Here is an 11,268-nt window from a genome sequence, read left to right as displayed (position 1 = left end):
TCCTGAGTTCATCTTCCCTGTGATCATGGGCCCCTTTCTGGTCTCATTCTGTCAGAACTCAGTTCAGATTTTAATACTGCCATAATCTTAAAGAGCTTAGGAGAGAATTCCTTGGAGGAGTCACTTCTTCCCATTCAAATCCTACCTGTGGGGACTGCTTTGCATATCTGGAAGAAGGTTTCCATCCTTAACTCATTCCTTTGTGGTCTGGAAGTGTCCAAAGCTCTGCTGCCTTTACCGTCTTCTCCAATGTCTGCTCTGCTTGGGGCTCTGCGTAACACAAAGATCCATTTTCCAGGTTAATTGGTTCTGGGAAGCCAGGCTGGAATAAAGCCCTGTCCCTGTCCTCCCAAAAGCCAAATGTTTCACAAGGCAGCCATGACACTGTATAAGAGGGGTCTTGCAGGACGACAGAGACATACTGTGAGAGTTGTCACGTTTTGAGGAGACAGGGGTATGACTTTACAAAAGCAAGCCGGTGATGTGCTGTGTGATGTATGACACAGTGGACTTGAACAGATTAGAACAGGGAGCAGGTGCCCAGTACCCAAAGCATCAGCCTATATTAAATACCAACCCAGCAGTAAACTATTAAAACCAACCTAATGGAGAGGGTGGAGCTGGGAAAGGAGTTTGCTGCCTTCAAAGCCTGCCTGGCCTTTTATGTCAGTTTTCTGTGATTTCCAAGACTTGACCACCAAGTTTCTTCCAGACCTCTCTTCAGATTCACCTCTTGTGAGGGAGGGAATTGTAAAGATGGGAGGGATCGTGGGGGACTGTTAGAGGAGGGAGTTGCCAAGCTTGTATGATGAATAGAAATACTGAGTACATAATGCCAAATAACAGTAAATGCCATGCTGTGACTCAAAGATCCCTCAAGGTCAGCTGGCAAGGGGGTTACAAGAATATCCTGCTACTGGTGTGCAGATTTTAATTCACCAAGCAATGTCCTGTGAGGCTTCAAAGGAAAGTCATGGTCACGCTGGTCATTGTTATTGTGACGTGTGTACATATAGAAAAATCCTCTTCTGAGGTGATTTATATGTCCCTGTCCATGAGCCGTGGTGTCTGTGTGGTTGCCCTGCATCCTGACCAAACAGCCCTTAAGCTAAGCATTTAAAATTTATAATCTGCTTTACCAGCAGTGGTGACATATTTCCCTCACAAACCACATCAAAATTAGATAAATTAAAAAATATATTTACTGTTAAAATGGTGTTTAGGTACACAAAATGGCCGCTGGAAAATGACAGTTAGAGAATGACAGTTGCAATTAATATTCGGCGGGCTATGAATATGTATGAAGTTATGGTTTGAAAGGTTTCAAACTGATTGGTTAATTTAGAATCCTTATACATATGTAGTAGTCAAATGCCCCTTTGATACATTGTGGCACTGAGGAGGACCTAGCAGGCAGAAGTTGTCAAACAGGTCCACCCAGGCAGCATATATTCAGGAGAACAGCCCTGCTTGGGGCATTCTGGACCAGACTTCAGAGGAGAGCAGAAGAAAGAAGACTACAGAGAAGGACTGAGCTAAGAGCTGGACTGAGCCTGTAGCCGAACATTGCTGGCGGAAGAGCCGAAGCTGACCTGCGTGTCAGTCATCGCTCGCTAGCTGCCGTGGGCCGACGAAGAACAGAAGAGTTCCAGCCAGAAGACCAGAAGAGCTCCAGCCTATACAGAGCAAAAATCACTAGTAAGGCTCTGGTTCTTTTATCCAGAGGGTTTGCCCGGCAGACCGCACCGCCCAAACAACGGTGCCCTGCACGGGGAAACCGCAGCAGCGACCCTGCCCTTCCAGTCACCGACCTTAGCTCGGGCCGGTGTCTGAAATATCACGGTCGTTCCTGAAAAAAACACAGGAGGTTTTGTTAACCAAGCCGGTTTTCCTCCTGGCTCTCTTTTTCTTCCTCCTGTACTACCTGACCTGACGCGGCTGCCGTACAAGCGCGCCGTGAGGGTCATAACTTCCTAGCTCGAAGAGAACTACAGGCCCAGCGCCTGGATTACAGAGCAGGAATAAGGAGGTATTTGTGGTCTGGGTTTAAGGCTAATATAAGTAATTAGGTGAGCAGTTAATGTTTTTATATAGTTTTGTAACAGAGGGTGGACTGGGACTTCCCCAAGTCCATGATCTGTGTCTTATATTTTGTACTCCTTGTCTCTTTGTAAAGGCACAGGAGGCCAATGCTATTGGTCTAGCCTAAAACTATTACATGCACACAGAAGGGTAGTTAGGCAAACTGCTTTATAATTATAATCCAGAGCTATAAACTCCCCCCTATTTAGGAGGGTAGAGCGGTCAGGGATAACCCTATAAAGGGAAAACCCTGGTGTTCTTAGCAACCCTTTAAGGGTAATGAAGGTCTGCAATAAAGGGCTACCATAACAAGGTGGTTGAAATAGGCAGTACCATTTTTGAGGGGATAACCTTTAACTAGGAAAACCCCACTATTTAACTAAGGGGATAACCTCTCAGAAGGAAACCCCACATATACTGGGCTCTCCCCTGCTTGGCCAGCAGGGCAACCCACTTAACTAGAGAATTGACCTAGCTTAGCGCAGGCAAATTCTTATCCTAAGTAAGATCTGCTCCCCGCGGTAGTCGGTCAAGGGTTGAGCGACCTGGTGAACCTCAGGAAGATCCAGGAATAAATAAATACAATACAGCTCTGAAGTTAATCTTTCCATTTTACAGCACGCATCGAAGGCTGCACGGCCCGTCCCGGAGGCGCAGTAAGTAGCTAAGGGGTTAGATAGCAGTGCTGTTATAGCAGTTACCTGTTGTTTAAGGCTAAAGCCAATTAGTATTCAAATCCTGTGCTTATCTCAAAAAAAACAAGGGTCCATATATCTTGTGCTACTTAGCTTACCATAATCCATACTTTTGTGTTATAAAATAAACCCTTTCTCCCTGTTTGAACCTGACACCTTTGTCTGTATTTCTTCCTTGGGTAAACACACCGCAGCAGCGCAGTTCACACACCCTGAAACCCTGTTGTGATTAGACCCACCGTAGACGGCGAGCAGGGTCGCGGGGTAAAATCCTGGGAGCATTGGTAAGGACTCGGTTTTAGTCCAGTCCATTGCTCTGGTGTGATTGACTTGGCCTAATCAATATTCAAATTTATTCTTACGTCACTCACATTCTCGATAGTACAGATATTATATAAGGAGTTACATAGGTACAATGCAAATATGTTCTTGGATTCTGTATCACAGCAGTGTTGGAAAAACAGATTTTCTACCAGATAAGGGATGTTTATTTTTCTGTCTCTCTGTTGAAATGTAAATTGTCCCATTCACAAATGGGTCTGCAATCACCCATCTAAGATGAGTACAGACGAAGGACTGTGAACATTTCAGAAAGGAGCTAACAGGTATAGAAACACAGCAGGGGAAGAGAGCCATGTTTGAGATCCACTGAACTTTTGATATTTACTATAGTTTGGAAACAAAGAAGAAACTTCTTCATGCTGTGCCTAGAAAGGGGCAACACATTTACAGTCAAGAAAATGGGGTCACAGCCAGGCTTGGCTGAAGGCAGGGGAAAAGTGAGTAAAATAAATTTCATTGTATATGAGATTAAACTAAAAGTGAAGTTTATGATGCAGAGAGAATATTATTATCTTGTTTATTGGTAACTTTCTGTTTCCATTATCCATACGCAGTATGTCTTGAATTGTGACTTTTTGGTAACAAACTTACTGTTGTTGTCACAATAATTACATTTCAGTGCCAATCCAGAGATGACTCATACAAACTGCTGTGTACGCTGTTCCTTTGTGAACAGCAGCCCTGGGATTTTGGTGAGTAGCCAGTGTCGGGCACTGGAAACTATCCTGGGATTCTCCAAAGGGAGTTGGGGACTGGGTGCACCTAGTGCTGACCTGGAAAGCATAGTTGTTACCTTAGCTTTCATTAAAGACCACCCCAGGGTTACACGCATTTGTATTTTATTAAAGGCCAGCGTTGGATTAAAGGAAAAGGGGGCCTAGCTTTCAAGTGCGTGCACGCACACACACACACACGCACGCACACACACACAGAGGTGGAGCTGCAGAGGAACTCAAGACATAGCGGGTCTAGTGGGTCTGACTCCAGTCATGCATCCAGGGCGGTGAGCTGACTCCCTGACCCTGCATGTCAGCTTGGTCTCTGCTCAGCATAGTACTCAGGAGCAGCCACTACCATCCACCCGAGGGGCAGGGGGTGGCCCTCAAATGCCCCTTTTGGCCTTCTGTTAATCTGCCACTGATGCCCTCCCCACTGGCCTCCAGAGATAAAATGATTGCTAGGTGTGAACCACACGCCCACTTTTCCTCCAAAATCCTCCTCGCTTTGGAGCTCTCTGCTCATATTGCCTCTCTGCCCAGGCTCAAGGTGTGCCATGTGGATGACCTCTTTGCCCTCATTTATCCTGTCTCCAGACTCCAGGTCCTTGCCTCAAACTCCTCCGTGTCCTGGTTTAGAAGCCTGGGGGATGTCATACCTGGTGATTTAAGACAAACCAGCCAGTGGAGGATTAACCTAAGAGCAAAAGGGGCAGTTGCCCCAGACCTTCCAGGAGTCACCCCAAGGCTCCATAGCTCTGTTTTGTTTAAACCGGGACAAAAGAACTGTGTTCTGTCATTCTTATTGTTAACTGAACGTCGGTGTACTTCTATTGTGCATCACGAGTACTAACAAGCGTGGCTAGATTTTCACGCATAAATGATGTTAAGTTAATATTTAAATATGTGGCGGCGGGGGGGTTGTGCTGCGTTGTCCCAGAGCCCCACCTGCTCTTAATTCGTCCCTGATAGCAGCCTAGGTGCCTGCTGCCACTGATCTCGGGGGGTGCAGGACAGACCCGTCTCCCCTGCGTGCCCAGGGCAGTGCTCGGCTCTAGCGATGTCCAGGACTCGGCCACCTTCGGCCCCTTTGACACGTGCAGAGCTCGGGCCGGAATCGCACAAGGGCCGTGCTGTGGAAGCGGGTCTCTCGGTTTTGCCGTGTGACTTGAAGTGTCTCTTCCGCCAGCGGGCACCGGATCCGCAGCTGCAGCCTCCCTCTGCTGGTTCAAAGCCGGGGTTGCAGCCGTTTCCTCCCAAGCCCATCAATAGGGCTGACGGGGGCACACATGACCCAGCCACCTCCCACCCCGTTCTCCCCAGCGCCAGCGGAACACGAGTCAGGCTTGGACACCCACGTGCGAGTTTACCGCTTTTAAATCCAAATCAGCCTCGCTGGTTATTGACCAGCCGAGGCAGAGCGCCGGCCGGCTAGATAAGCAGTAACGCAGCGTTGCGCTGCCAAGGAACCCCGCAAGGACACGCATTTAACCGATCCCGTTGCCTCCTGTGTGCATTGCGGGGACGTGTCTTTTGGGTCTGCGGGGGACTCAGCCGGAAACAAAACATTCCAGCCCTGCCATTCTGCGATTCTGTGAATGGACTGCGTCATGCGCTCTCATTTCATTTGGTCCCGCCTCCTTAAGCTGACAGGAGAGACGCCTGTGGCCTGCCCAATCGGAGAGCAGCAGGAGTGTGACGTAAGAGGAAGCCGCTGGCGGCCCCGCTTCCCATAACGCAGAGGCAGTGGGAAGTGGCGTCTCCGCTGCAAAACGTCAGTGCCGGTTCCGTGCAACATGCGCTAGAATGTGTCTAGCGCGTGCGCGCGCCTGCACACACACGTGTGAAACACACGGGCCCAAACCTTGAGCTCCTGAGTCAGTTTGCAGTCGTTGTTTATGCGAGCTGGGTGGGGGGTAAAGTTTGAAGTCAATGAGCTGTTGAGAGGGTGAAGACTGATTCAAAGGGGGATGAGGATGTGTGTATTTGGCCCCCTGGGTTTCATTGTACTGATCCTCTAACGGTTGCGAGACGGAGACGTCCTACTTCCCTGAGTGCTTGTGCATACACCGGAGAGCTCACAAATGAAGGTAATTTTTCTCCGGGAAGGGTTTTTTTAACAGTATTCATAGTATAACTTTTTTTCCTCGTGTCAGGGATAAAAACCAATTGAGAAGGCATAAAACAGTGTCTCTAGGTGAGTTGATTTGTAGACTGTAAATGTGCATTTGTTGGGAGACCAATACAGCAGCACACAGACAACCTAGGAAGTTTTTGGAGAATGCTGGGGATGACTTGTTGGTACAAGTGCTGAAGGAACCGACGTGGGGCTGTGCACAACTTGACCTCTTGCTCACAAACAGGGAGGAACTAGCAGGAGAAATAGAACTAGGTGGAAATCTGGGCTGCAGTGACCATGAGATGAAAGATTTCAGGATCCAGACAAAAAGAAGAAGGGTGAGCAGGAACATACAGACCCTTGATTTCAAAAGAGCAGACCAACTCCTTGAGAGAACTGATGGGCAGGATCCTTTGGCAAACAAAGATGAATGGGAAAAGAGTTCAAGAGAACTGGCAGTATTTTAAAGAAGTCTTACTGAAAGCACAGGAACAAACCATCCTGCTGCATAGTAGGAAATTTAGGCTACCAGCTTGGCTTAACAGGGAAATCCTTAGTCAGCTTAAAATCAAAAAGGATGCATACAAGAAATGGAAATGTGGACAGTTGACTAAGGAAGAGTGTAAACATGCGGCTGGAGAATGCCAGTGAGTAATCAGGAAAGCAAAAGGACAACTGGAACTGCAGCTGGCGTGGGATGTGAAGGGTAACAATAACGGTTTCTACAGGCATGTTAACAGTAAATGGGTTATCAGCGGTGTAGGGCCATAAGTGGATGAGGGAGGTAACCTAGTGATAGATGATTGTAGGAAAAGTTGAAGTCCTCAATGCTTTTTTTGCCTCAGTCTTCACGGACAAAGTCAATTCCCACACTACAGTGCAAGACAAGGCAGTATGGGCAGTCCTCTGTGGGGAGGGAACAAGTTCTGAAATATGTAGAAAAACTAGATGTGCATAAATCCATGGGTCTGGATTTAATGCACCCAATGGTACTAAGGGAATTGGCAGAGGTCATTGCTGAGCCTTTGGCCATTATGTTTGAAGACTCTTGGAGAGCGGGAGAGATCCCAGATGACTGGAAACAGGCAAACGTAGTGCCCATCTTTAAAAAAGGAAAGAAGGACAATCCAGGGAATATAAACCCGTCAGCCTTACCTCAGTCCCTGGGAAAATAATGGAGGGGATCCTCAAGGAATTCATTTTGGAGCTCTTGGAAGAGGGGAAAGTGATCAAAAATAGCCAACATGGATTCACCAAAGGCAGGTCCTGCCTGACCAATCTGATTAGCTTCTATGATGAGATAACAAACTCTGTGGATATGAGGAAGTCAGTGGATGTGATATACCTTGACTACAGCAAAGCTTTTGATACAGTCTCCCACAACATTCTTGCCCGTAAGTTAAGAAAATATGGATGGGATCCTTGGACTATAAGATGGATAGAAAGCTGGCTTGATGGTTGGGCCCAACGGTTAGTGGTCAAGTAATAAATATCTGGATGGCGGTTGGTTTCAAGCGGAGTGCTGCAAGGTTCAGTTCTAGGGCCGGTGTTATTCAACATCTTTATTAATGACCTGGATGAGGGACTGGGTTTCACCCGCAGCAAGTTTGCGGCTGACACAAAGTTAGCGGGAGAGGTAGATATGTTGGAGGGTAGAGCGAGAATGCAGAGTGGCCTGGATAAATTGGAGGACTGGGCCAAAAGAAATCCGATGCGGTTCAACAAGGAGAAGTGTAGAGTCCTGCACCTGGGGCGGAAGAATCCCAAGCATTGTTTCAGGCTGGGGACCAACTGGCTAAGCAGTAGTACAGCAGAAAGGGATCTTGCAGTTATGGTGGATGAAAGGCTGGATATGAGTAAACAGTGTGCTCTTGTAGCCAAGAAGGCTAATGGCATGTTAGGGTGCATTAAAAGAAGCATTTCAAGCAGATCTAGAGAAGTAGTTATTCCCCTCTATTTGGCACTGGTGACGCCACATCTGGAATACTGTGTCCAGTTTTGGGCCCCCCAGTATAAAAAGGAAGTGGATGTGCTGGAACAGGTTCAGCAGAGGGCAACAAAAATGATTAAGGGGCTGGAGCACATGATCTATGAGGAGAGGCTGAGGGATTTGGGCTTAGTAAGTTTACAGAAGAGAAGACTGAGGGGTGATGTAATAGCAGCCTTCAACTTCCTGAAGGGGAGCTCTAAAGAGGATGGAGAGAAACTGTTTTCAGTGGTGTCGGATGGCAGAACAAGGAGCAATGGTCTGAAGTTTCAGAGGGAGAGGTGTAGGTTAGAAAAACTACTTCACCATGAGGGTGGTGAAGCACTGGAATGGGTTTCCTAGGGAGGGGGTGGATTCTCCATCCCTGGAGATTTTTAAGTCCCAGCTTCATAAGGTCCCGGCTGGGATGACTTAGTTGCAGTTTATCCTGGTTGAAGCAGGGGGCTGGACAAGATGACCTCCTGAGGTCCCTTCCAGCCGTATGATTCTTTGAAAGCAGTGGGCTCCTGGGCTTGCCTTTGCCTGGTCAGCAATCAGGCAGGAGCTATGACAATTAATAGGGCAGGGCAGTTTCTTGCTTCCTATCCTGTGGACTGAAATGTAACATGAAATTTTTTTCCTGGTCTGGTTTGCTGCTGTGGCTGGGTTTTCAGCTGCCCTGGGGCTGGAGTGAGCAAGCGATGGGAATAAAATAATCAGCAAGAAAAATAGCTTTTAAATTCGAGGTAGGGGCTCAGATCCTCACTCCCTCCGATCCATCTTCCTTTCCCGTTTGTCTCCATAATGCTGAATGTTGGATGGACAGGGATGATTGATGGTGCCTGCTGATGCGGGGACAGCAGGGGATTGGACTTGATGGTATCTTCAGGTCCTTGCCAGTTCTACATCTCTATGAACAGAAGAGTGAGGGAAGATTTGATAGTAGCCTTCAACTTCCTGAATGTGGGTTCTAGAGAGGATGGCGACAGGCTGTGCTCAGTAGCGACAGACGACTGAACTAGAAGCAATGGTCTCAAGTTGCAGTAGGAGAAGCTAGGTTGGGTTTTAGGAAAAGCTATTTCACCAGGTGGGTGGTGAAGCACTGGGGTAGGTATCCTCAAGAGGTGATGTAATCTCCATCCCTAAAGGTTTTTAATTCCTGGCTTGACAAAACCCTGACTGTGATGGTTTAGTTGGGATTGGTCCTGCTTTGGGCAGAGGGCTGGACTCACTGACCTCCTGAGATCTCTTCCAGCCCTGTGATTCTATGTAACTGTTCACTCTGGCTGCCTTTCATTCTCACCTCCTTTGGTCACCATTATTCTACATTCCTCTACCACAGCAAACTCCTCCATCGGCATTACAGCCCTCCTTCTCGCTGAGCCCTAGGTGGCCTTCTCTGTCCTCATCCTTCCTGATTAGTCCTGTCAAAAACAGAACTGAGGAAAGCGAGATCTGCCTACTCGTCTTTTGCTTCCCAGGTTTTAAGGGCTCCTAGTCCTCCTCTTAGGTCACTGACTTCTCCTTTTGCATCTCTTTTACTAGCTCATCTTCCCTTGTTTAGTTACATGGCACTCTGGTCCCGATCACCTTTTTGCTCTTTCAAGTATTTTATCAACTGTCATGCCTTCAACTCAAGCTTCCAAAATTTGCTTATCAACCCAGACTTCTCTCTACTTCTCCAATCTTTGTAGCTCTCTGTCTGACATTATAAAGGTTTTTTCCAAATCAGATATTGCATTTCTCCTAACTTTTGATATAATCTCACACAATCTTCTCATTGACAAACTAGGAAATACCACCTAGATAGAGCTACTGTAAGGTGGTGCATAACTGGTTGGATAACCGTTCCCAGGGAGTAGTTATCAATGGTTCTCAGTCATACTGGAAGACCATAACACACAGGATTCCACAGAATTGCATATCTGGAATCAAATGGCTATGTCTATATTAGACATAAGAATTGACCGCCAATATGCAATTTTAGCTATGCCAATTGTGTAGCTGAAATTGACTTATCAGCGGTTGATGTCAATGTCTGTCTGTATGGAAGAAGGTTGATGGGAGCATTTCTCCTGTGTAACTTCCTTAATTCTTGCTGCTTGCAAGGAGTTCTGGGGTTGACTTTGATCCCAGAATGTGCCATTTCACACATGCAGGTAACAAAACCCTGGAAGATCAACCCTGAGCAGGTTGCTCTTCCAGAGTGGTATGGACGTAGCCAACAAACCTCAAGTCAAATTTACTGCACAGGCCTACTGCGGGATGTTAACAGGAGAAACTCTCCCATTGACTTCCCTTAATCCTTGCAACAGCAAGGTGTACTGCAGTTGAAGGGGCCACCATCAGGGTTCAATTTAGCATGTCCCTACTTAGACTAGCTAAATCAAATCCCAGAAGATAAACCACCAACGCATCAATCTTCACGTAAGTATAGATGTGCCCAGAGAGTACACTTACAAAGTTTATGGGCGTTACTAAGCTCAGAAGGGTTGCAAGTGCTTTGGAGGATAGAGGATTATAATGTTAAATGATCTGAACAAACTGGAGGAATGGTCTCAGGTAAATAGGATGACATTCAATAAGGACAAACGCTAAGTATTCCATTTTAGGAAGGGACGATCTGTTACACATATGCAAAATAAGAAATGACTGCCTGGGAAGTTCTGCGGAAAGGGACCTGAGGGTCATAGTGTACCACAAGCTAAATATGAGTCAATAGTGTAACACTTGCAAAAAACAAACAAACAAACATCACTCTGGGATGTATCAGCAGGAGTGCTGTAGGTAAGAAATGAGAAATAATTCTTCTGCTCTACTCTTCACTGATTAGACCGAAATGGAGTATTACGTTCTGGGTATCAGGTTTCATGAAATGTGAATAAGCTTGAAAAAGTCCAGAGAAGGCCAACAAAAATGGTTCAAGGTCCAGAAAACATGACCTATAAGGGAAGATTGAAATAATTTGGTTTGCTTCTTCTAGGAGAGAGAAGAGTGTGAGGGGAGAATAGGTTTCAAGTACCTAAAAGGTTGTGCAAGTAGAAGGGAGAAAAAATATTGTCCTTAACCTCTGATGACAGGACAAGAAGCAGTGGTCGTAAATGGAAGTGAAGGTGGCTTAGGTTGGACATTAGGAAAAACTTCCTGTCAGGGTGATTGAGCTTTGAAATAAATTGCCTGGGGTGGGTGGGGGGGTGGGGAATTGTCGCAGCAGTGACTTGGATAAACTCTTGAAGTGCTAATACATTTAATGACTTTGAAGAATAAAATTTAGATTCTAACTCAGCATAGAGTAGATATTGGGCAGAGGGAATTTTCGATGCAGATGTCAATGAATTATTGGAAAAA

The sequence above is a fragment of the Carettochelys insculpta genome, chromosome 15 (assembly GCF_033958435.1).
Source record: "Carettochelys insculpta isolate YL-2023 chromosome 15, ASM3395843v1, whole genome shotgun sequence".
Lineage (NCBI taxonomy): Eukaryota > Metazoa > Chordata > Testudines > Carettochelyidae > Carettochelys > Carettochelys insculpta.
This window is presented reverse-complemented; position numbering follows the sequence as displayed.